The 24,814-nt window shown below is 41.1% G+C and overlaps 1 pseudogene across 1 annotated transcript; it reads right to left on the reverse strand.

The window, feature by feature from the left end:
- Positions 1-537: 537 nt before the first annotated feature.
- On the reverse strand, positions 538-23,921 carry LOC114319589 (putative GPI-anchored protein At1g61900; annotated as a pseudogene). The gene is made up of 7 exons (XR_014340757.1): positions 23,531-23,921; positions 22,823-23,428; positions 21,873-22,118; positions 21,717-21,728; positions 2,870-3,010; positions 2,696-2,740; positions 538-958 (listed from the first exon to the last, which is right to left on the reverse strand). The product of XR_014340757.1 is annotated as a putative GPI-anchored protein At1g61900 (transcript).
- Between the last annotated feature and the right edge of the window lie 893 nt (positions 23,922-24,814).

Consider the following 24,814-nt stretch of genomic DNA (forward strand, 5'->3'; position numbering starts at 1 on the left):
AAAATTTGATTTGTTACCGATGTCAAATCCTAAGGGACTTTATTTATTTATTTATTTATTTAATTTTGTAATTTCTCTATTTTTTTAGTGATTTTTTTTTTCTTTAAAAATTGCTAAAAAAAGTTCGTTTGAAGTGAGAGAATTGATGACACATTTAACAATTTACTACATTTTAACTTTCTGATTTTTTTAATCAAAAAATAATTTTTTTAGCATGTCCCCAAACACCCACTAAGATCATCATAGATAGGGGTGTGCACCAATTGATTTTGATTAATTTTGAAGGAAAATCATCAATTGAATCACTCTTAACGGATTAAGCACACATTGTACTGTCCTTACCGACTCTTCGCCAACCATTCTTGCAAGAATCGAACTCAAGCATCATGCCTGATAAAAAGAACTAGTGTGCTCGTGCTAGCCAAAAATGGACATATATCAAATTCTAGATGACAATCAGGTGATCCAAAATGAGAATGAAAAATCTCAAATTCAATCTTAAACAGATGCTATAACAGAAATTAGTCAAAAATCATATTGAAAGAAATTACTTGTAACACTGTTTTCTCTGCATTCTGAATTTACACGGCAAATTTACGGAGCGGTAATGACATTACCTTTCCTCTTTTGTGAAATTTCTATACAAAAACTTTATTACACAAGCTTGCAAGAATGATGAATAGATTATGATGACAAATTTAAACTAGATTCACCTCAGACAGAGATATGCTTCCAAGTAGTTTCTTGGATTTGTATTGGTCGGATGAACGGATTGAAACCTTGTCTCGTATAACATCATTTGATTTTCTACCTTCTCCATATACTGATAAAATTCTATCGTGTAGGGAAAAGCTTCAAAGGGAAAGAATAATTAAAATAAATTAAATTTATAGGACCATCATGAGAACCACCGACGTTGCAAAGAGCAGATGAAACATAAAATCTTCACCGTGAAGTCCTGCAAAACACAAGAACATAAGAGTCTGAGGCAAGCACATTCAATGACAGCTCAAGTAGTCTTTTATTCTACAAATTCAAAACTGCTGTGTAAAAACTAAGAGCCAGCTACATAAGGTAGAGTGCACTTAAAAGAGAAAAATGTCATTGTGTTAATGATTTAGATAGACTGTGAAATAGGATCAGCTTGACTCAAATTGGAAACTTTAGGATTAAATTGATAAAATTGGAATTTGGAGGACCAAGTAGCATGAAATGCATATATTAAAGACCTCACGTGCAGTTAGTTTGTCCAAAATTTTTTGATTCTGAAAAAAATTTACAAAAAAAAAAAATAAAAAAAAAATAAAATCTGTGGTTTGATAGGTTTTTTTACTTTCTCGACATTGCCAATTTGGCGTTGGGGATTGCTGAAATTGTACATAGGGCTTCTAAAATGGAAGGTTAATATACTCGTTAACCTCCATAGAGGGTTAAAATCAGAATATGGACATGGGACACCAATTTTTGAAAAAATCAGAAAATGCACATGATGGGGATACGGCTTATATACTAGTAACACTTTATCGACATTGTCTATGTTTTCTCTGCATTCCAAAATTACTCTTGTCCTACATTTTTTTAAAATTTCTGTGCTAGTGTGTCTATGTCGGTGTCCATGCTTCTTAAGTCTTTCTATTGATGACAGGTAGAAATTTGAGGTGGAGGATAGGGAAAAGTTGATTTTGCTTAGCTCCTTGAAAGATGGAACATCCGATGTTGGTCTCATGGATGATGAAGTGATTGTGACTAGAGAGGTTACCACTTTTCCTGTTCCAATCCTCCGTGGCTACCAAGCTCCTGCTCTTTTTGCATTTGCAGGCCTGACCTAGGGAAGTTCTCTACTCAGAATGCTAGCATGGAAGTCTTAAAAGAAGAGGGCACTTTTAGGCTGTGTTTGGATCTTGGATTTGAGTAGAGATTTGAGGAGGGGAAAAAGAAAGGAAGGGAAAAGTGACGAAAATAAAAGCTAATTTTTTTTTATCAATTTTCCCTTCTCAATTCCTTTCCCTCCACAAAATCCTACTCAAATCCAAGATCCAAACATGGCCATAGAGAACAGCAGTCAAGGCATAGAATAACTTCTCTTGGCCAACAGACACACCACAAAGGCTATGGTGTGTGACAATGAGTTTGTAATCTAAGGTTGATGCTCTGGTTCATGGAGGGTTAAAATTTAGGGTAAAGAATAAGGGGAAGTTAAATCTTGGTCACTTGGGAGTTTCTGAGGCTGGTCCCTTCAATGAAATGGGTTGAAATTTGGCAAGCAAAAAATCTAGCCTTGGCCCTCTAGAGTGAGGAAAGGTCTTGCTTTCTTCGCATTTGAAGTCGTGGTCTAAGGAAGATCTTCATGATTTAGAATTCTTAACATAAAAATCTTTGGATAAAAGAGTGATGAGAAAAGCTAATTGGCAGGTAGCATGGTTCAGACAAGCAGTATTGGCCACTGAAAATCAAATATGAAGCAAAATGGGCCTTAAATGACTGAGCTAAAGTACTAGACTTCACCTTTGTTGTCCATATTTGCATATCATCAAACAACAATATAGCAGTTAATTGCCAAGATGCAATCCATGCAAGTATCCCAATCAATTTTCACAACTAAATTTCCCCAAGTATTTTCTTTAACAACAAATCAACAAATAAAAGCATGCGTATAATAATTTATAGTCAAGGACAAGCTCATTGGCACACTCACCACTTTGCCCAGATGTTGCCGCAGGAAGTGCAGGAATTTTGACAGCTGCAGTTCCAAAAACAATTCAGATACAAATCAGTAAGAGCATGACAGAAGATTGCAGATATTACTTCAATTGTCGAGGGCAAAGAGATTTCGATGATCTAGATGAATAGAAGTAACAGGACTACATACTTTTATTGCATAATGAAGGTACTTGAAAACCAGAAGGCCAAGGAGCTGGAATGTTGTCATTCAAATCGCACATGAAGGTGACTCCTGAAGATGTGTCGAATATTACATCTGATGGCAAACTCGGCAAAAGGCATCCATATTCTATTTCAAAAGAATAGACAGAGCAAGGCAAGTTAAATATGTCAAGTTACAAATGATGCTTAACAAAATAAAAATAAAAATTTACAGACGAGTGCAATAAAGAAGTAATATGAAGATGCCAAGCAGAGCTCCACCCCCTCCTTCCCCCAAAAAATGAATTTATTTCATTTTTCCAAATCGTTTTGGTTTGTAGCTTTAAAGGAGAAGGAACAGTGTGATGAAAGAGATGGCTTGATGATTTCCATTACTTTCTTTATCTAGAAAAAGTGCAGAGGAGTGAAGAGAATGGTAAGGATGGGGCTCACCATTTTTTTTTTTTTTTAGTACTTCAACCTTCCTAACTCCGCCGGGGTTGTTAACAACTCCGCTGGTCCCAAGCCCGGGTTAAGGAGGAGGGTTGTGTGTTAGGTAGCCGACAACCAACACGTAAAAAAAGCCGCTCGAATCCCTTATGAAAATGAATCCTACTTTGAATCGTTTAAATGCTAGGTCGTTTCCCTCAAGTGATGCGTTGCGCCTGCCTCCGGGTGTTTCGAAAAGCGAGCAAGGGGCGCCGCATCGACGCCTGGGTGCGGTGAAAAATGGGCAAAGGTTTCCGCGCTTTTCTGGACGAGCGCGGGTAAAGAAGCTAGTCCAAGACTATAGGTTTAGGGTAGCCACTTGGAACATAGGAACCTTAACTGGTAAGACGACGGAATTGGTAGATGTTATGATTAGGAGGAGAGTTAGTATAGCTTGCATACAAGAAACTAAGTGGACGGGAAAGAAAGCTAGGGAAATTGAGGATACCAGTTTTAAACTATATTGTAGTGGTAAGGATAGATGCAAGAATGGGGTAGGAATCATAATTGCCAAGGGTCTTGTGAAAAGTGTAGTGGCGGTCACTAGGAAAGGAGATAGGATTATACTAGTTAAACTAGTTATTGGAGGGAATATAGTGAACATTATTAGCGCATACGCCTGTAGACACCCCATTTTTGACCGACCTTGAGACTCAGACGTTACCAGTTGAGCACTTGGTGATATTGCATAATGTGCTCGTTCAGAAGTTTCAGAGTCTTGGCCGTTAGCCCTGCCTCCGGATTTCCGAACCCTCTTCTGTGCCTTGCCTCGGTTTGCGAACCAGGCTCGGTTTCCTCTATTTCTTTTCCTGAGGGGAAGGAGAGGTCCCGTAGATCATCTCTCAGTGGCCGTAGGCTACGTTTTGTGGTCGTAGGCCATCTTGCCCATTTCGGAGTCCGGTTTCCGATTTTTCGGGACCGTTGGCCGTGTGCCTCGGTTCGGGACCTCCTAACCATCTCCGTTTACCCCGATTTTTGGCATACTTCCTATTTGCTCCCTTTTGAGGGACACTGGGGTCTCTGAAACCCACTTCGTGGCCGAACGTCACTTTCGGTGCTTAACAGCCCATTTTCGGGATCCCGAACTGCGTGTTTTGGCCCCCGAACATTCGTTTTGCACCGGTTTTTGTTCATTTTTGGCAGGTACCTCTGTTTTATCACCGGGAAGGTCACTGGAGGGTGGGAGGCCAGTAATTGTTGCAGCAACCAGTTATATCTCCTCCGGCGCTCTCCGACGCCCGCTTTTCTAACTTCCGGGCTAATGTTGAACACCCTTGAGCCACTGTTGCCAACTTTCAACCACATATCTGTGATGTATACACCTGGGAGGATCCTAAAAAGTCATGGCCGGCCAGTAATTCCACTTTCACTTTTTGACCCCCCTCTTCAATTGGAATGTTGAACACCCTTGAGCCACTGTTGCCAACTTTCAACCACATACCTGTGATGTACACACCTGGGAGGACACCAATTTTTGGTGGCCGGCCAGTATTTCTTCTGGACCATTTTGCCCTTAGCCGGCCGGCTAGGGGAGATGGCCGGCCGGCCACCTGGAGCTCAAATAAGGGGCCGGCCATGATCCTTACACTTTCCACTTTACAGCTGTGTAGCTGTTTCCCCCAGAAAATATCTCCATCCGGGGGATATTTTGTGAGGGAAAACTTGCCTATTTTCCCCCACCCTTTGCCCCTCCTTTACTCCCCCTTTTTGTCCTTATAATCAGCTGGCCATATGACATTCAAGGGTTAGAAAAAATTGTCTTCAAGCTTTAATACAAGATTCTCCCTCCATCTCTCTCATTTTCCTTGAAAACTCCAAGTCCTACACCTTGTTTTCTTCATCACCACCAAGCTCTACCACCACCACTCCATTTCAGCAACAAGGGGAGGAATTCCAGCAGCTAAGAGGCAACAAATTTGGTCCAAGAAGTTGCTAAAGTGTTGGTCTTCAAGGGTAAGTAGACTTTCCCTCTTTCTAGCCCATTTTTGGCACCATTTCTTAGCCATACATGCCTACTGTTTTGAGCTCCGGCCAAAACTTAAGGTAGTGTTATTTTGAGCTCTATTTCATGTTTCATTAAGGGACTTTTGCCATTTGAGGTCCCTATCTTGCACTTGCTTCAATACCCTCTTTGTATGTCAATATTTTGCATGCTTTTTCTAGCCTATGTGTGATCCATTTTGGAGTTTATCATGAACTGATATTAGGCTTATTTTGAGCCCCTCTTCAACATTGAAGAAGGGCTCAATACTGTTTGGGACTTCCATGTTGTACTTTCCTTTATGTCCTCCTTTTGGTCCCATTTTTGTATGTCTTGGCAGCCCCTGATGTTGCTGTTTTTGGACTTTGGTCCGAACTAAAAAGAGCCTTATTTTGACCTTCTGAACATGTTTTATTAAGGGTCTTTTCTTTTTTGATGAATGCTTTGTATACTTCATGTTATAGCCACTTTTGAGCCTCTATCTTGCATGGCATTTTGAGCATGTGTATATACTGTTTTGGGTCCGGCCATAAACTGTAAAATGTCATATTTTTGGTCCCTCTTCAACATTGTTGAAGGACCCTAACCTGTTTGGGGCCAGCAGCTATGAGCTGCTTCTTAATCTCACACTTAGGGCCATTTCTTGCATGCTAGTTTTGCCCTACTTCTGTTTGCTGTTTGGCCATGTTTTGTACTGTTAAAATGATAATTTTGGGGCTGCCTTGCTTCTGTCTTTACATTGCATGTCCATATTGTGCATGTTTGGTATAGCTATAGGCCATTTCGGGTGCCAAAATTCATGTTTCGGGACTATTCCATGCATCGGGTGTACTTTCGCCTCATTTCGGGGCTGTTTTCCCCTACATTTCAGTTCTGAAATTCCATTAGCATGTTTTCATATCATTTCTGCCATATTGCATTGTGTATGCCATTGCCTCGATTTGCGTGCCCGTGTGCACGCATTTCGAGGCACTTCATTTTTATCCATCGGCATCTTGTGTGAGTGTGGCTGAGGCTCTCTCATGTTAGTATAAGTCCATGTTGCATTTTATATGCCATTTCCATGCCATTGCATTGCGTATGCCATTGCCTCGGTTTGCGTGCCCGTGTGCACGCATTTCGAGGCACTTCATTTTCATCTACCGGCCTCTTATGTGAGTGTGGCTGAGGCTCTCTCATGTTAGTATAAGTCCATGTTGCATTTTATATGCCATTTCCATGTCATATTGCATTGCATATGCCATCACCTCGGTTTGCATGCCCGCGCACGCATTTCAAGGCATCTCATTTTCACAGCATTGTGCATACTAGGTTGTATCTTAGATCGCATTCATGCATTTTCTCGATTTACGTGCCCGTGTGCATGCATTTCGAGACATCTCATTTTCATAACATTGTGTATATTAGGATTGTATCTTAGTTGCATTTCATGCATGTCATGCATATTGCATCGTGTCCGGGATAGGAGTTAGCCTGGGCACGGGAAACGAGGTACATTTCGTACTCCGAGTAACGGAATGTGCCTCAATTCCCCAGTCACCGACACTCCGGATTATCCATGATGGAGTTAGGTTTTAGCTGTATTTCCATGTGCATTCATCCTATATCGAATTGTGCATTTCGACTCCTCGGCCATCATGCCTCGGTATGCGTAATTGGTAGCACGAGGATCGAGGCATGCATATATCTGTGCAAATACATTGCTATGCCCCTTTCCTGCTCTCTGTTGCAGCAAATAAAGAATCAACGACTTTTCGGAGCTCGATACGCTTTCCAAGAATAACTGCTAAACAGAGGCTAATTGGGGCATCCCGGTGAATTTCCTCGCAAGGCAGCTCAAACATGCATCATTCATCAGAAGCAAGGCAGCCCCTGGCTTGCACGCCAGTTTTACAGCTTTCTTAGTTAATTTGTTAATTAATTAGGAATTTGTATATTATTTGGACTGTAATATTTCGGACTGTAATATTCTTTTATTTGGGACTGTATTATTTATTCGGACCCTCTGCGCGAGGGCATAACTGTAATAAGTGTGCGTGTGTGTGTTGTATGTCTTCCAACCCCACGTCTTTCTCCCTTTTATTTATCCGCTTATGATGGTTAGATTAGGGCATATTTCAATTAACATACAGTATGATAGCATGTTTGCATCATTCGTCTGTTTTGCATGCACCGGGCTCGGCGCACCATACTAACTGCATTGTACTTTCAATTCCAAATTGAATACATGTTAGTTGTAGCATTTCATATGCCATCTTAGAATAGCCGAGCCTGGTATAGTTGCATTTTGCATGTGTTGCATTAGGCATTTCTGTATAAATTAGGATCATGCATGATTTCTAATACAGTTTCTGTTTTGGCTTGGAGTACTCGGTGAGTTTTTATGCTTTAGCATCCTTGCATGCGTGTGAGTGACTGCCATGAAAAGCATGCTTACCATGAGGCTATATGCTTATGTGATATAACTGCCTGAATGCCTGTGGGTGAAGGTTGGGATACTTGGATTGGAATAATTCATCAAATGTGTGTTTTAAAGCCCACTAGAGAGTGGCAAAACCATCTTTTCTAAGCCCACCTGAGGGTGGCAAAATCTGCATTTTTAAGCCTACCTGCGGGTAGCAAACCATTTTCAAAAGTGAACATGAAATGTTTTGTTCCAATTCAGGCGATCCAGTCTATACTTGTATGCTGTGCGCATCACATAGTAACCTAGGCTAATAACCGGAATAAGAACACACAATGTTTTTCAAAACTTGATATCATAGTTAGCAGAGGCCGATCTTTGATCGGGCGAGCGGGGGTGCTCACGAAGTGACCTTCCCCAATCGTACCCAAGTTCCCGAGCCGAGGCAACTTTGGTGATGACGGACACGTGGCCTTTGGCACCGAGTCAGGGTTTCCTGAATTTCCCATTAAAAAATATTTAGGTGGCGACTCTGTATCTGGCAAAGCAGTCCATATTTGGTACTTCTTTCAAAAACTGTTTTCTCAAAACGATTTGCCGGATTTGGACTCTTTGGTTCAGACTTAGAACCGTGACAATTTGAGAGTCCTGAGCTGTAGTGACCCCAGATGAACAGAACGGGAGCTCACACTCCCGAGAGCGTTCGGGGACGTCTACAGTTTCTAGCGACTCTGCTGGGGATTTAGAGAACTTGACTCGAACTCATGATATCTGTTTTTGACTATACTTGTGTGTTTCTTTGCATTGCATTTGCATTGGTGCGCCTAGGACACCGTGTTTGCCATCTGCTATTCCTGAACGGTTTGCCGGAGGCTTGTCTTGTCAAGGCATGACCATAAGGCTGATCGGTTGTGGGCTCTGCCAGTATGGGAACACAAACCCCGGTTTTACTGGGGCACCCTCTTTGACCATTCGACCTAGTGCATATTCGGATCCATAGTGACTATTCCAAACTAGGACAGGTTGCTTACCCGTTTATAGGTTGTTTGAAGCCGCTGCGTGCATAGTAAAACCCTAGCTCCTGACAAAATAGGACAGGGAAACCCTACCCCAACATAGGGGTGTTTTGGCTCTCACTTATCTATTATGTGCTTTAGAGTGCGTCTCTACAGGAATGCATGTATCAGTATACAAGTTTGGGCATCAGGCCTGCGGGCATCAGTATTTGGAAGAATCAGTTTTACCTGAGGGTATCAGTTTTCCGGCAGAATTTCGGGCAGAATTCAATAGAGAGCACACTCATTCAACTATGCCCATATCTGTTCAGGTGAAATCAGGCTGAGATGCTGCATGTTTTCTCTTTTGCTAGGGGTAGTCCTGGAACTATAGCTTCAGAAGGCTCCGATATCCCCCGAGGTTCATCGAACTTGTGCTGATAGACTTTGCTAGGTCATAGATTCAGTTCAAGGGCAATCAGTGCTCCTCCGCCAGAGGTAGGGTAAAAGGGGCTAGTTGGGCACAAATCACCGGTTCAGCAGTTACCGGATCAGTGGCCCTTATCCACCCCACCAGTGAACAGTCAGGCTGAGGTCTCAGTTTCTACTGCAGGGATAGATACCAATCAGTCAGATGGATCAGCAGAGAACGTCAGGGATGGAGGCAATGATGCGCCAGATGCAAGAAAGTATGAAACTCATGCAGCAGGATGCTGCCCGTTAGGAGGAATTTGCCAAACAGCAAGCTGCGATCATGGCTCAGCAGGCCGAGCTCATCACCAAGTTGCAACAGCAAAGCGGCGAGTCCGCTTCACAACAAGTTCCTCCCCCAGCAGGAGCTCCAGCACCTGGGAAGACGCCAAACGTTCAGGATGATACGGACATTCCAGGCGGGCCGGCTCCGCCTCCAATTTTACCTCAACTATCCAAAACACCTGCCAATCTACCGGACTCTCCCTTCGAGTTTGAGGTCGACCCCACAGCGTTTAAGTTGAGCAAGCTCGAAAAGTTGTTCATGAAATCCCAGGGGGTAAAGTCCATCCCGGGCATCGAGGACGGGTACACTGACGCAGCTGTAACTCTGCCGGACAGGTTCAAGATGCCTCACATCGACCGTTTTGATGGGTCAGGAGATCCTATGGTCCACCTGAGTTTGTTTTCAGATGTTTTGCGCCCGATGGGCTTGACAAGATTACAGAAGCTCTCCCTTTTTTGCAGGACCCTGTCGGGTATTGCGGTCACCTGGTATGCCAAATTGGAGGATTCAGTAAAACGAAGCTGGGAGGAGATGGCCGAAGCCTTCGTCGCGCAATATTCATACAATACCCAAATCGAGATTACGACTCGTGATCTTGAGACGATGAGGCAGGAGCCGAAGGAGAGCTTCTCAAAATTCGTAGCCCGCTGGAGGGCCAAGGCTTCAATGATGACCCTTAGGCCCACTGACAAAGATCAAATTCGAATGATTGTGCGCAATCTCCAGCCCAAGCTAATGCAGAAAATGATCGTGCTCCCCTTCCCTACCTTTTCAGATTTGCATGAGATGGGAGTACAGATTGAGGACGCTATGAAGCAGGGCCTTTTTGACCAGGAGAAGGAGCAGCCCAGGAGGGCGTTTTCCCGCAATTCGAATGCGACCACCAGTGGTGATGCAGCTGCAAGATCTTCTGATGTGGGCATGGTTACTACCACCGTATCAAAAACAGCTACCCCATTCGCCGGTGCATCCGGAAGTAGCCCACAAGGAACCAAGTACCCACCTCGAGTCAAGAGGGTTTTCACCCCACTTCATATGCCTTTGTCAAAAACTCTAGAGGCCTTAATCCGAAAAGGACATCTGAAACCTTTGGAACAACGGCCTTTACCTGATCCTCTCCCTCCAAAGCATGACCATACTAGGTACTGTGCGTACCATCAACAAACCGGTCATGACACTGATAGTTGCTTTCGTCTGCGCCATGATGTACAAGATCTGTTTGACAACAGGGTCATCCCCGCGCCAGTCCAGCAAAGTCTATCGGCACTTGATCAGTGAATTTGTGGGGAGATGATGTGACCTGGTCAGAGGTTGAACCGGCTGCGGGTGGCACTCAGTTTACTCCAGATGTGGCGTGTGGCACGCACTGTTTTGAGCATTTGTGAATGCTAGCTTTTGTGCCTTCTGACTTGGGTATTGGGTCAGTCTTGTTGTTTTGTTTTGAGTCTGTCTTTTTGTTTTGAGTCAGTCTCTTTTTGTTTTGGGTCTGTCTTGTTGTATCGAGTCAGTCCTGTTGTATAGGAGTCGGGTGATTCCGGGGGGGTGTTACCTCGGGCGTCACCATTTTGTTTTGGTGTTTATCTTTTCGTTTTGTTTTGAGTCTGTTTCTGCCAAGGAGCCAGTTGTGCCAACAGATTTGAATGAATAGTAGTGTTTTTTACATTCTCGTGTTCGCTCCTACCTTGTGCCAGTTGTGCCAAAAGCTTTGAATGAAACGGCAGTACTTTTTGCCTATTCTTCTACACCCCAAAATCATTGCATTGACCTAAGTTTTTCAAAACTTTTTGAACACTGCGATGAAAACGAAGAGGAAGGAATTCCTCGGGTTTTGCAAAATTTGATCATTTGAGAGAAAGAGATGCATGCTAAGCCTTTAATGATCGAAATCATGCTTGTTAATGTGAGTACTGAGAAGGATCCTGGCTTGATCCAAATTGGTCCCACACCGTCTTCAGCGCGAGCGATTTGTCACCTTCTTAAAAGTTTTCAAGAAACAAAATGTTTTGCGCGGTCCTGCGAAGACTTGTGTGGAATCGCTCTTGAGATTGTGCAGTTTAGGGTCGCTCTCAGCCTCGAGACTTGAGCCCTTGCTTTCAAACCTGGACCTTGGATTCAGAATGTTCAACGGTCAACCGCGATATGAGGCCTGTGTGGCCGGATTTGAAGCAGCCCTCGAACAAGAGGCCAGGAAAGTCAGATCAAAAGATCAGATCTCATCAGAAGAAGCTTACGAAGCTAGAACAGGAGCCATTCTCCTGGATTCAGATAATTTCAGGATCTCAAAACCATTTGGCATGGACTCGTTACACTTTTACCCTTTGAGAGGCTCGCTGGGCCGAAAACCCGGAAGGGCGACCCAGGCAAAAGTTAGAGTGAGAGAAAAATACAAAAAAAAGAAGCAATACAAAAATGCAAAAGAAAACAAAAAAAGGAAAGATGCAAAAAAAAAAAAAAAAAGAACAAAAAAAGGAAAATAAAAAAAAAAGGAAAAAGAAATGAAAAGAATTGAAAAGAAAAGAAGAACAAAGCTCGCAAGGTCGAAAACCCGCAACGGGCGCCTTGGCAAAAGTTAGAGCCTAAAAAGGAGAGGTTAATACCCGAGTGTACCTTAACCCCGAACTACGTAAGGCTTGATTCCCATCTTTGGGATACATAGGCAACTTCATTTTGAAGTCCAGCCGTAAAACACTTCAAATTCGATTGTGTCCATGCGATAGTTTTGGTCATCTTTGTCTTCTTTGTATCTGAGAGTCTGGTTGCGTTCGTCGCTCTGAGGACTGCCCACAAAGCGCTGCGGTGCCATTCAGACAAGGGGCAACTTTCCGTTGCCATTCGATGCGCTGCGGGGCCATTCAGACAAGGGGCAACTTCCCGTCGCCATTCAATGCGCCGCGGTGCCGTTCAAACAAGGGGCAACTTTCCGTTGCCATGCAGTGTCCTTCAGACAAGGGGCAATTTTCCATTGCCATGGATCCGAGGTTGCGCATCTCAAGAGTAGGTTCCGTACTCGTTGAACAGCGGTCATTTGCAAAAATAGTTTTTGAGAATTTTTACTAAGGTTGACTAATCTTCTCGAAAAGTATTCCATTTTCAAAACTGAACCATTTCTTGGACCCAAAAGAGGAAAATTTTCAGTGCTCATAGCCCGACTTGTATGATTTTAAATCAAAAAATTGAACAAGCATGGTAATCTAACTCTCATTTTGGTCAAATTTTTTTTTTAGGAGAAAACTAAAATAAAAAATGGTCAAAATGATGAACTAGGGGCACAGTTGACTCAGGCTTCCTGACTTTCCTATTGTCAACATACTTGCCAAGAAGGGCACTCTACCTGCCAGAATAGGGCACAACTGAAGTTAACAACAAAGGTCAGAAAGCTCTCACATCCTCCAGCCAACGAGGTATCAAGCCAAGTGCGAAGCACGAACTAGAATGGGGCAAGATATTCCACTCCATCATCTGGACAGATCTTATTACGTCCAAACTCCCCAGCAAAGCATCATCAACTGATGTTAGCTGCAGATTTGCTACACACCCAGTTGTAGCGCAACCTTTCCGTGGGAGGAATTCACTAGTTGTGAGCAGAAGAAAGAGAATCTAGCAGAATGCTAGGGACACGAGCCCACAATTTGCTGTTTATCCATCAACCATCCAGGGGAGGGATGAAAAATGAGAGATTGAAGAATAGAGAGATGTGCGATGAGAGAAAAAGTGAGAAGAGGGATTTTTCAGAAAAACAGAGCTTGAGGGCCTAGTGATGTGAGAACTACAAATGAGAAAGGGTGGGAAACACTACCCGGTGAAACAGGCTCCCTGTGCACGTCTGAGTGTCATGTCTTTTGTTTTATCTTGATTCTTGTTTCGAGTCGTTTCGAGTGTTACTCGATGTGTCTAGGTTGTGTGCCTTTTATTTCCTTGTTGAGTCGTTTTGCTGTGTTCAGTCGTAGGCTCAATACTTGGTCAAAAACTCATCTCCCAATTTCAAAAATGAATCGTTTTATGCTCAGAGTGCCGTGCCGTTCTCCACATCTGTGCAAAACAAGATTCGTTCTTTCATAAAAACCGCAGGGTTCAACCCAGGTCATGTCAGAACAGTAAAACCAGGACCTATTTGAAGCTATATGGGTTCCAGACTACAAAGCAAAAGAAAAGAGGAAATGTCGGGTATCTGAGTTTGTTCCAACTTCAGTAAGTTCCGAGACTACATTCCGTGTGTACCTCTTCAAGTCTTGCCAAAGCTCCGAAGTATGAGTGTGCCTCTACCTCAAGCTCAAGATCAAGTCTGTTTCAAGCCAGAATGGCGATCAGAAGTGCTCTCCCTGAGTACCATCCCCTGCCAGAGGCATCTTGGCTGTGTTCGCAATGAGTTCCTAGGAGACCAACTGCGACGGTGGAAACTAGAGTTCGAATGGCTGATGCCTAGAACGTAAAGGTTCAGGATTTCCGGGACTAAAGTCTGGTTTAAATACCCAGAGGCGTGTCCTCGGCTTGAAATCTGTATGGAAGCCCCATAGGTTGAGATAGCATGTATGCACCTCAATTCTGGATACCGAACCAACCTAGTCTGTCACCCCGTTGGAGAATAGGGAAAGTTGTGAATATGATCAGGAAGAAAGGCAACATCCAAAGTATTCTACGTGAAGAATCCTTGTCAGTATTTCAGAGCCTTTGTACTGTGAGTTGAAGGTAAGTGTTTGAAGAGCACGAGGGGAGATCCCCGTCAGAGTAGAGCGGTTCATCGCCACTCACCCCATGAGGTGCTTTCTAAAGCGCCGTTACGCTTGTTTATTGCGTTCCTTAAACATCATGAATTATATTGCATTGTACCTATCAAGTTTCTTTCTCATTCATGCACGATATTGTATGTACGGTTCATTCAAAGAAGTTCCGTTTAAGATCATTTCTTTAGTGTATCTGTCACACTTTCTTCATTCACTTTTGTGTATCTATCACACACATTCTCATTTTGTGTATCTACCATGCGCATATTCACTTTTGTGTATCTATCACATACATTCTCGTTTTATGTATCAATCACACTTCTTTCATTTTGTGTATCTATCACATACATTCTCACCTTTAGTGTATCAATCACACTTCACTTCATTCATTTAGTATATCAATCATACTCTGTTCACACTGTGCATCTATCACACTTTGTGTTCATTTTTAGTATATCCATCATACTTGTTCACATAGTGCATCTATCCCACTTTGTGTTCACTTTTAGTGTATCAATCACACTCTATTCACATAGTGCATCTATCCCACTTTGTGTTCACTTTTAGTGTATCAATCACACTCTATTCACATAGTGCATCTATCCCACTTTGTGTTCACTTTTAGTGTATCAATCGCACTCTGTTCACATAGTGCATCTATCCCACTTTGTGTTCACTTTTAGTGTATCAATCGCACTCTGTTCACATAGTGCATCTATCCCACTTTGTGTTCACTTTTAGTGTATCAATCGCACTCTGTTCACATAGTGCATCTATCCCACTTTGTGTTCACTTTTAGTGTATCAATCACACTCTGTTCACATAGTGCATCTATCCCACTTTGTGTTCACTTTTAGTGTATCAATCACACTCTGTTCACATAGTGCATCTATCACACTTTGTGTTCGCTTTTAGTGTATCAATCACGCTCTGTTCACACTGTGCATCTATCACACTTTGTATTCATTTTTAGTATATCCATCATACTTGTTCACATAGTGCATCTATCACACTTCGTGTTCACATTTAGTATATCAATCATACTTTGTTCACTTAGTGCATCTATCACACTTTGTGCTCACCTTTTTGTGTATCAATCACATGTTCGCCCTGTGTATCTATCATACATGCACACTGTATTCGCAGTGAGAATTCCGTAATTTTCTTACATCCTTTCTGCACGAGGTGTAGTTTGGCTCGAGTTTACTTGCTTGCCTAGCATTCGCTTAAAATGTTGCATTTATTTCGCATAATTGCTTCATTACAGCTCTCTTTGCATGATCATGAGTGATGTCCGGCTTCGCGTAGCGTATAAGTCCAATCTTCAAAATCTTCTTGCATATCATTTTGCATTTTTCCCCCTTTGCCTGCAGGCATGCCTGCGGGCACATCTCCGTTTATCTTGTATGTTTGTCTAAGTCTTCGGCCTTGTCAAAAATGGGTCGTCTCTGGGCTTTGACATTCACTCTCGTCACTTGTGACTTCCGAGTTCTGTCAAAGAGGGGCAATTGTAGACACCCCATTTTTGACCGACCTTGAGACTCAGACGTCACCAGTTGAGCACTTGGTGATATTGCATAATGTGCTCGTTCAGAAGTTTCAGAGTCTTGGCCGTCAGCCCTGCCTCCGGATAGCCGAGCCTGCTATAGTTGCATTTTGCATGTGTTGCATTAGGCATTTCTGTATAAATTAGGATCATGCATGATTTCTAATACAGTTTCTGTTTTGGCTTGGAGTACTCGGTGAGTTTTTATGCTTTAGCATCCTTGCATGCGTGTGAGTGACTGCCATGAAAAGCATGCTTACCATGAGGCTATATGCTTATGTGATATAATTGCCTGAATGCTTGTGGGTGAAGGTTGGGATACTTGGATTGGAATAATTCATCAAATGTGTGTTTTAAAGCCCACTAGATAGTGGCAAAATCATCTTTTCTAAGTCCACCTGAGGGTGGCAAAATCTGCATTTTTAAGCCTACCTGCGGGTAGCAAACCATTTTCAAAAGTGAACATGAAATGTTTTGTTCCAATTCAGGCGATCCAGTCTATACTTGTATGCTGTGCGCATCACATAGTAACCTAGGCTAATAACCGGAATAAGAACACACAATATTTTTCAAAACTTGATATCATAGTTAGTAGAGGCCGATCTTTGATCGGGCGAGCGGGGGTGCTCACGAAGTGACCTTCCCCAATCGTACCCAAGTTCCCGAGCCGAGGCAACTTTGGTGATGACGGACACGTGGCCTTTGGCACCGAGTCAGGGTTTCCTAAATTTCCCATTAAAAAATATTTAGGTGGCGACTCTGTATCTGGCAAAGCAGTCCATGTTTGGCACTTCTTTCAAAAACTGTTTTCTCAAAACGATTTGCCGGATTTGGACTCTTTGGTTCAGACTTAGAACCGTGACAATTTGAGAGTCCTGAGCTGTAGTGACCCCAGATGAACAGAACGGGAGCTCACCCTCCCGGGAGCGTTCGGGGACGTCTACAACGCCCCTCAAGTAGGGTTAGATGATCAGACTAAGAGGGACTTTTGGGAGCAAATGGATGAGATCTTACAGGCGATACCCGTAGGAGGGAACTTGGTTATAGATGGAGACTTTAATGGCCATGTGGGCATAGATAAACTAGGTTATGAAAGGGTGCATGGTGGATACGGTTTTGGTGACAAAAATGAGGCTGGAGAGAGTATCTTAGATTTTGCGTTGGTTTCTAACCTGGTGGTGGCCAATACTATGTATAAGAAGAAGGAGGAGCATTTGATAACCTTTAAGAGTGGATTAGTTAAGAGTCAAATAGATTACTTCTTAGTGAGAAAAGTGGACCGCCTAAAATGCAATGATTGTAAGGTGATTCCTGGAGAGAGTCTGGTCTCTCAACATAGGATTTTGATACTAGATTTATGTTTTAGAGGGCAATACCAAGCTAAGAAGGATAGTGGGCGTTGTAAGACGAGATGGTGGGACCTAAAAGGAGATAAACTAGAAATATTTAAGAATCGAATGGATAAAGAAGGTACTTAGGACTCAGAAGGTGATGCTAACACTATGTGGAACTCGATGGCCAATTGTATGAGGAGAATCTCAAGGGAAGTGCTTGGAGAGTCAAAAGGAACGGGACCCAGCTCTAGGGAAACTTGGTGGTGGAGGGAAGAGGTTCAAGCGGTAGTTAAGGCAAAAAAAAAGTGCTTTAAAAAGTGACAGAAGGATAGAACTGAGGAAAAGCTTAAGAGCTATAGATTGGCTAATAAAGAGGTCAAGAAAGTAGTGAGAGAGACCAAGTTGAAAGTATATGATGACCTATACACTATACTAGATAGTAAGGAAAGAGAGAAGAGGGTATACAAACTTGCTAAGATACGAGAGAGGAAAACAAGAGATTTTAATCAAGTAAAGTGCATCAAGAGTGAGGATTCTAATGTATTGGTGAAGGGTGATGTGAATAAGGAAAGATGGAAGAATTATTTTGAGAAACTATTAAATGAGGAACATGGAGGTACGACAATAAGGGAATAAATAGGCAGTAATACGATAAATCAAGACTATAGGTTCTATCGCAGGATTAGGAACTTTGAAGTGGAAATTGCACTTAAGAAGATGAAATCTAATAAGGCTTTAGGACCCGATGATATCCCTATTGAAACTTGGAAGTGTTTGGGTAAAAAGGGAGTTGGTTGGTTGACTAGGTTATTTAGCAAAATTTTGTTGACTAGGAACATGCCAGATGAGTGGAGGAAGATTATTTTAGTGCCAATCTATAAGAATAAAGGTGATGTCCAGAATTGGAACAACTATAGAGGAATCAAGCTAATGTGTCATATAATGAAAGTGTGAGAGAGGGTGATGGAACGTCGATTGCGAGATATAACAGAGGTGTCAGAGAATCAATTTGGGTTTATGCCTGGTAGGTCAACAATGGAAGCGATCTATCTTTTGAGGAGAGTAATAGAAAAGTACAAAGAAAAGCAAAGAGACATTCATATGGTGTTTATCGACCTTGAGAAAGCATATGACAGAGTGCCCCGGGATATAATATGGTGGGTGTTAGAGAAGAAAGGGGTGGCAAAAGGTTACATTGACGTGATTAGAGACATGAATGAAGGGGTGGTGACCACTATTAGATCGCCAGCTGGAGAGACAAATGAATTTCCTATCACTATAGGGTTACACCAAGGATCTACCTTAAGTCCTTATCTTTTTGCTTTAGTTATGGACGAGTTGACGATAAATATTCAGGATGACGTACCATGGTGCATACTTTTTGCAGACGATATTGTGCTAGTGGATGAGACTAGAGAAGGAGTTAACACAAAGTTAGAGATTTGGAGAAAAGTTCTTGAATCTAAAGGATTCCGGATAAGCAGAACTAAGACAGAATACATGGAGTGTAAATTTAGTAACAGTAACAATGAAAGCAGAGGAGAAGTGAAGATTAAGAACCAAGAATTGCCTAAGAGTGAACATTTTCGTTATTTATGGTCGATTATTACAACAGCAGGAGAGATTGATGCAGATGTGGCCCATAGGATTAAGGCGGGATGGTGTAAGTGGAGAAGTGCGTCTAGGGTATTGTGCGATAAACGAATACCCACTAGACTAAAAGGTAAGTTTTATAGAACAACTATTAGACCAGCTATGTTGTATGGGACGGAGTGTTGGGCAACTAAGAAACAACATGTAGATAAGATGAGTGTGGCTGAGATGAGGATGCTGAGATGAGGATGCTAAGGTGGATGTGTGGTAAGACTAGACAAGACAGGATTAGGAATGAGTGTATTCGGGAATGGGTAGGAGTAGCACCGATAAAAGATAAGTTGAAAGAGAATCGTTTGAGATGGTTTGGTCATATTCAACGGAGACCAATAGAGGCAGTAGTGAAGAGATGCGATGCTGTAACGGTAGATGGAAGTGTTAGGGGACGGGGTAAGCCTAGATTAACGTTGATTAGCGTTTTAAATAGAGATATGAATCTACTTAATTTGACTAATGAAATGGCCTTTGATAGGGCCGCGTGGAGAAGAAGGATTCATGTAGCCGACCCCATTTGATGGGACTTAAGGCTTGGTTTGGTTTAGTACTTCTACTTTACTAATGCGCCTTATTGTAATACTAGTGAAATTGCAAGGGTCTGAAGGCACTTCATTATTCGGGAAACAACACTAACTGATAAATTTATTCAATCTTAACTCTCAACTTGGTTCAAAAATAAATCTTAGCCCTCAACTATGCCACATAGGACATTTTTCAAAAACTGATTTGCTATGAAGTACAGACACAGACACGCGACACGACACGGACATGCTAATACGCAAATTTTCAAAAAAATGGGGGACACGACACACTGGGGACACGTTTAATATATATAATTAATTTTATTTATTATATGTCATAAAATTATTAAAAAAAAATTATATTTTTTATTTAATGTTATTTTAATAAAAATAATTAATTTTATTTATTATATGTCATAATTAATTTTATTAATTTTATTATATGTTCAATACATATTATTCAAATGAACAAAAACTAATCAATTTTTTTTTTAAAATATAAAATGGAATTAGAAAAAAGAAAAAAAGAAGAGAGATGTTACACTGACCATTTATAAAAGAATATAAAAGAAAAAAAGAAAATAAAATAAAAAATAAAATAAAATCAGAGTCTAAAAGAAAAAAGAAAAGAAAAGAAAAAATAAAATAAAATCAAAATATAAAATAAAAAATAAAAGAAAAGAAAAAATAAATAAAATCAAATATAGGCTGAGAGAGAAAGAGAGAGAGAGAGACAGAGACAGGGACTGAGGGAAAGAGATTAGATTAGACAGAGAGGCTAAGAGAGAGAGAGAGAGAGAGGGAAAGGAGATCGAAGAAGAAGAGAAGCGACGACTAATGAGACAGGAGTGACGACTGACGAGGAGCGACGACCGATGAGAATCGAAGACAAACGACGAACGACTAACGACGAACGACAAATCGACCAGGTCCTCTCTTTCTCACCCTTTCTCTTCTGTTTCTGTTCTAATCGAATTAGATTAGGGCAGATGTTGATCTGTTTTTACTTATTTACAAATTGATCCCAAAAAAATTATGTAATTTGTGAAATTACCCCGAACGTGTCCCGAAAGTGTCTATAACGTGTCCGGATGTAAAAAAAAATTTAAAAAAAAATGGGACACTCTCTGCTGCGTGTTGGACACGTGTCAATCGCGTGTCCGTGTCCGACACTGGTACGGAGCCCTCGGAGAGGTGTCCGTGCTTCATAACTGATTTGTTTTATTGTATAGATATATGAAGAAAAGACACATGGGCATCCCATTATTAATAAGTTAAACATCAGCTCTAAGGAGTTAAACATGATCCACAAATACAAAACACAACAAAGAAAAACAAACTTTTTAGAAGTAACTAAGTTGTTCACAAAATTAGCAGCTACATACAAGTTCCGAAAAGGACAATTCAAGGGAAACCCAACTTATTAATGCAAAAGAGTTATTGAGGCAAAATGTAATAAAATATGTGAAGTATGCAATTTACCTTGAATTCCAACTGGTGCATTTAAATTGTAGATTCCTACATCAAATCAACCTATCACAATAACAAACAAATCACATATTAGTATCAACTTGAATTCATGTTATCAAAATGCTTTTTCTATTGCTCATCAAAATATAAAAGAAAAAATAAATAAAATCAAACAGAGGCTGAGATAAAGAGAGAGAGAGACAGCGCCTGAGGGAAAGAGATTAGATCAGACAGAGAGGCTGAGAGAGAGAGAGAGAGGAAAAGAAGAAGAAGAATGAAGATCGAAGAAGAAGAGCAGCGATGACTGACGAGACACAAGTGACGACCAACGAGCGACGACTGACGAGGAGCGACGACCGACGAGAATCGAAGACAAACGACGAACGACTAACGACGAACGACAAATTGACCAGGTCCTCTCTTTTTCACCCTTTCTCTTTTGTTTCTGTTCTAATCGAATTAGATTAGGGTAGATGTTGATCTATTTTTACTTATTTACAAATCGACCCCAAAAAAATTATGTAAATTGTGAAATTACCCCAAACGTGTCCTGAAAGTGTCTATAACGTGTTCGGAACGTGTCCGGATGTAAAAATTTTTTTTAAAAAATGGGACACTCTCTGCTGCGTGTCGGACACGTGTCAACCACGTGTTCGACGCGTGTTCGTGTCCGACAGTGGTACGGAGCCCTCGGAGAGGTGTCCGTGCTTTATAGCTGATTTGTTTTATTGTATAGATATATGAAGAAAAGACACTTGGGCATCCCATTATTAATAAGTTAAACATCAGCTCTAAGGAGTTAAACATGATCCACAAATACAAAACACAACAAAGAAAAACAAACTTTTTAGAAGTAACTAAGTTGTTCACAAAATTAGCAGCTACATACAAGTTCCGAAAAAGACAATTCAAGGGAAACCAAACTCATTAATGCAAAAGAGTTATTGAGGCAAAATGTAATAAAATATGTGAAGTATGCAATTTACCTTGAATTCCAACTGGTACATTCAAATTGTAGATTCCCACATCAAATCAACATATCACAATAACAAACAAATCACATATTAGTATCAACTTGAATTCATGTTATCAAAATGCTTTTTCTATTGCTCATCAAAGTGGCATTATGGAAAAAAACTAACCTTGAAGGGAAAGATCCTTGAGGCTAATAGGACAGAGATTATAAACATTTTCAGTAATATTTGCTTTCTGTAGTTTCATTCCAAGTGATGCAGCACAATTTACAGCTCGCAAGTTAGTTATGAAGCTTTGTTTTTGCAAGCGAGATACATAACTCTCTATTGCATTACAACAAGCTGTCTGGTTCGTTATCCCATTTCCACAGCCCTTGGAGACATTGCTCATGTTGGGAAAAACCAAAGGGCAAACTGAAGCAGAAAGAAAAATGGAATAAAAAAAGGTTAGAATAATAGATAGAATATGAATGAGTTCAAAGCAAGTGCATAAAAAGAAAAAGGCGGCAAATTTTACTTTACCCCCTTGTGGTTTGTGGACTAAAGAGCACCGTCAGGCCTGTCAACGACTCAAGAGAAAAGACTGAAATACCCTTGAACACAAGTAACCTCATTATGCAAGCCACAAAGATTTTCGTCACTTTTCTGGGAGACAAAATTCAGTTTAGCCCCCAGTGCTTTACTCCATGCGCAATTTACCCTCACTGATATTTGGAAATGAGTATATAACCCCCTTAAGTCCTGTACGTATTTCACACTTGTTATTAACTTAGATGGAATGTCTGACATTGCACTTTAGTCCACAAATCACAAGGGTGTTATGTGCTTATTTCCAAATGACAAGGGGTAAACCGCAGATGGAGTATACCACGGGTGTAAACTGAAGTTTGCCCCCCCCAAAAAAGTTCACTTCTAAAATTTTTTAGAAGTGTTTAATAGAAACAGACCAGCTAGACCTTACCATTGCCATTGCTGAATATGTGATATGATTAATTTCATTTTAAGAAATTTCCCTGATGAAACCCATGGGTAGTGATTGATTCATATTTCTGCCAATTGCAAATGGTATCATCATTACAACTGACTACAATAAAAGTGGTATTTCACTCCCAGCTCACTTTTGTTGACATTGCAATTAGACAGTCCTCTAAGAACGTCCTTTGCACGAGAAGGGTCGAGCTTACTTGCCAGCTATCTGTGTACAATAACTTCACAATCACTAACCCTAGTCGAGTGATCAGAAAATGCATGAGACCCATCCATGCCCAAAAGATCATAGGCTTTTAATGCAAGCTTTCTAGCAGCTTCTCATATAGCATTCTGACAAATTTGGTCACAACATTCATTCACAGTATCAATCTTTTCGCAGGGAGCGAGAAGCATTGAAGAATCCACCGTGCTCTCAAACTCATTAACATCATTGACTGGGCACGAAGCAGCAGTGAGGTTTGAAGGACGGATCGAGCATATTTGTTGCAGATTATCACTAGCACCTTGACCCACCAAAATTTGCTCAAAATCTGATTGGCGGTGGTTTGCTAGTGTGTTATTTAGAGCAAGCAAATTGGTATCTTTGCTAGATTGACCAATAAGAACAACTAAAGTGGCTTCCAACTGTGGACAACATATTACATTAGCTAGAAATGGCGCAAATACAGCTATGCAATCAATTGATGTCATGCTCATCATACTTTCAACAGCAGCAAAGTTTAACATACAGAGTCCTGCAAAAAGGGGCAAACAAATGAATTGGAATTGCAAAATTTATTTCACTTTTGACCAAAAATGGATAAAAAAAGACCTAATTAGAAGTGTGTCAGACAAACCTAATAATTTTGGGACGGTGTTATTTGTGAATGGTGCTAACGGTGAAGGTACAAGAAGAGGAAAATAAGGTTGAGGAGCTGCACTTGGGGACATCTCAGGCGATAGGGCATCGGTCCTTTTGTCCATTATCTCAGAACTTTTCAAGTAATCTAATGAGCCGCAACAAGATTCGTGGAGAGCTGCAAAACAAACCAAAGGTCAATGAGAGATAACAGCTACATAAATATCTTATAAAAAAAAAATAAAAAAGAAAAAGAAAGACCATAAAAGAGAAATAAAAAAAGTGTATGTGCAGTTCCCACTTGTTACATGTCTGAGGCATACACTACAGGTGAATTAACAATGCACCAAAAGAGAGGCTTGATGTCTATGTACATCACAGATTGAGCAAGCAAGAGAAAAAGAAGAGAAAGGAAGAGAAAAAGAAGAGGGGGTGGGTGTGACCAAGAGAGGAGATAATTTGGCAGAAGAGAAAGTGGGTGGGTGTCCAGACTCCAGAGCTTCCTTTTTTCATCTTCTCTCTCTCTCTCTCTCTCTCTCTCTACTAATTTGGGGGAAAGGGTGAGAAATATGATTGGATGGGGTGGGTGTGATCGATCCAAAATCTTCAGAAAAAAATATTTTTGATGGATGGGATTAAAATTGAACAAAGAAAGGGTCTCACATTGATAAATGGGATTAAAACTTGGTTGGTGGTTGGAAGAATGGTGGTGGTTGAAAAGAGAAAATGTGGAAGGAAAGGTGGTATGTCAAAAAATGGCATTTGTAGCATTGGAGAGCAAGAAAGGCAAAATTTGATATTTTTACACTGTAGCCACGTCAATAGTTGACAATGGCATGTCATTTTAGCTATTTTGCATTGAAGATGTTCCAAATTAGGGAAACCCTCTCTTAGTGGTATACAACCACACCATAAGTCCAACCAGAATTTCATTATTCTCCTTCCTTATCTTGAACAAAATTCTTTTAGCAAACTCATCCCAAACCCTCATAACGTCTTTATACAACCAATCCAATAAGGCCCAACAACACCAGTAACCCCACTTGAGCTTGTACTTCCTTTCCACCATTCACCTATAGACTCTCATTATCCAATGTGAACCTCCAAAGCCACTTGCCAACAAAGCTTTGTTGAATATATCCAAACATTGTAACAACCAGACTGCCTTTTTTGTTGGGCAAGAATATGAATTCCCGATCCAAAGAATAAGGTATACTTGAACTCCTCCCCAAAGGAATCCCTTTGCAATTCTCCATCGTCCTTGCCACAAAACAAGGTATGG

Source organism: Camellia sinensis, chromosome 9 (assembly GCF_055761805.1).
Source record: "Camellia sinensis isolate YWXY chromosome 9, ASM5576180v1, whole genome shotgun sequence".
Classification (NCBI taxonomy): domain Eukaryota; kingdom Viridiplantae; phylum Streptophyta; class Magnoliopsida; order Ericales; family Theaceae; genus Camellia; species Camellia sinensis.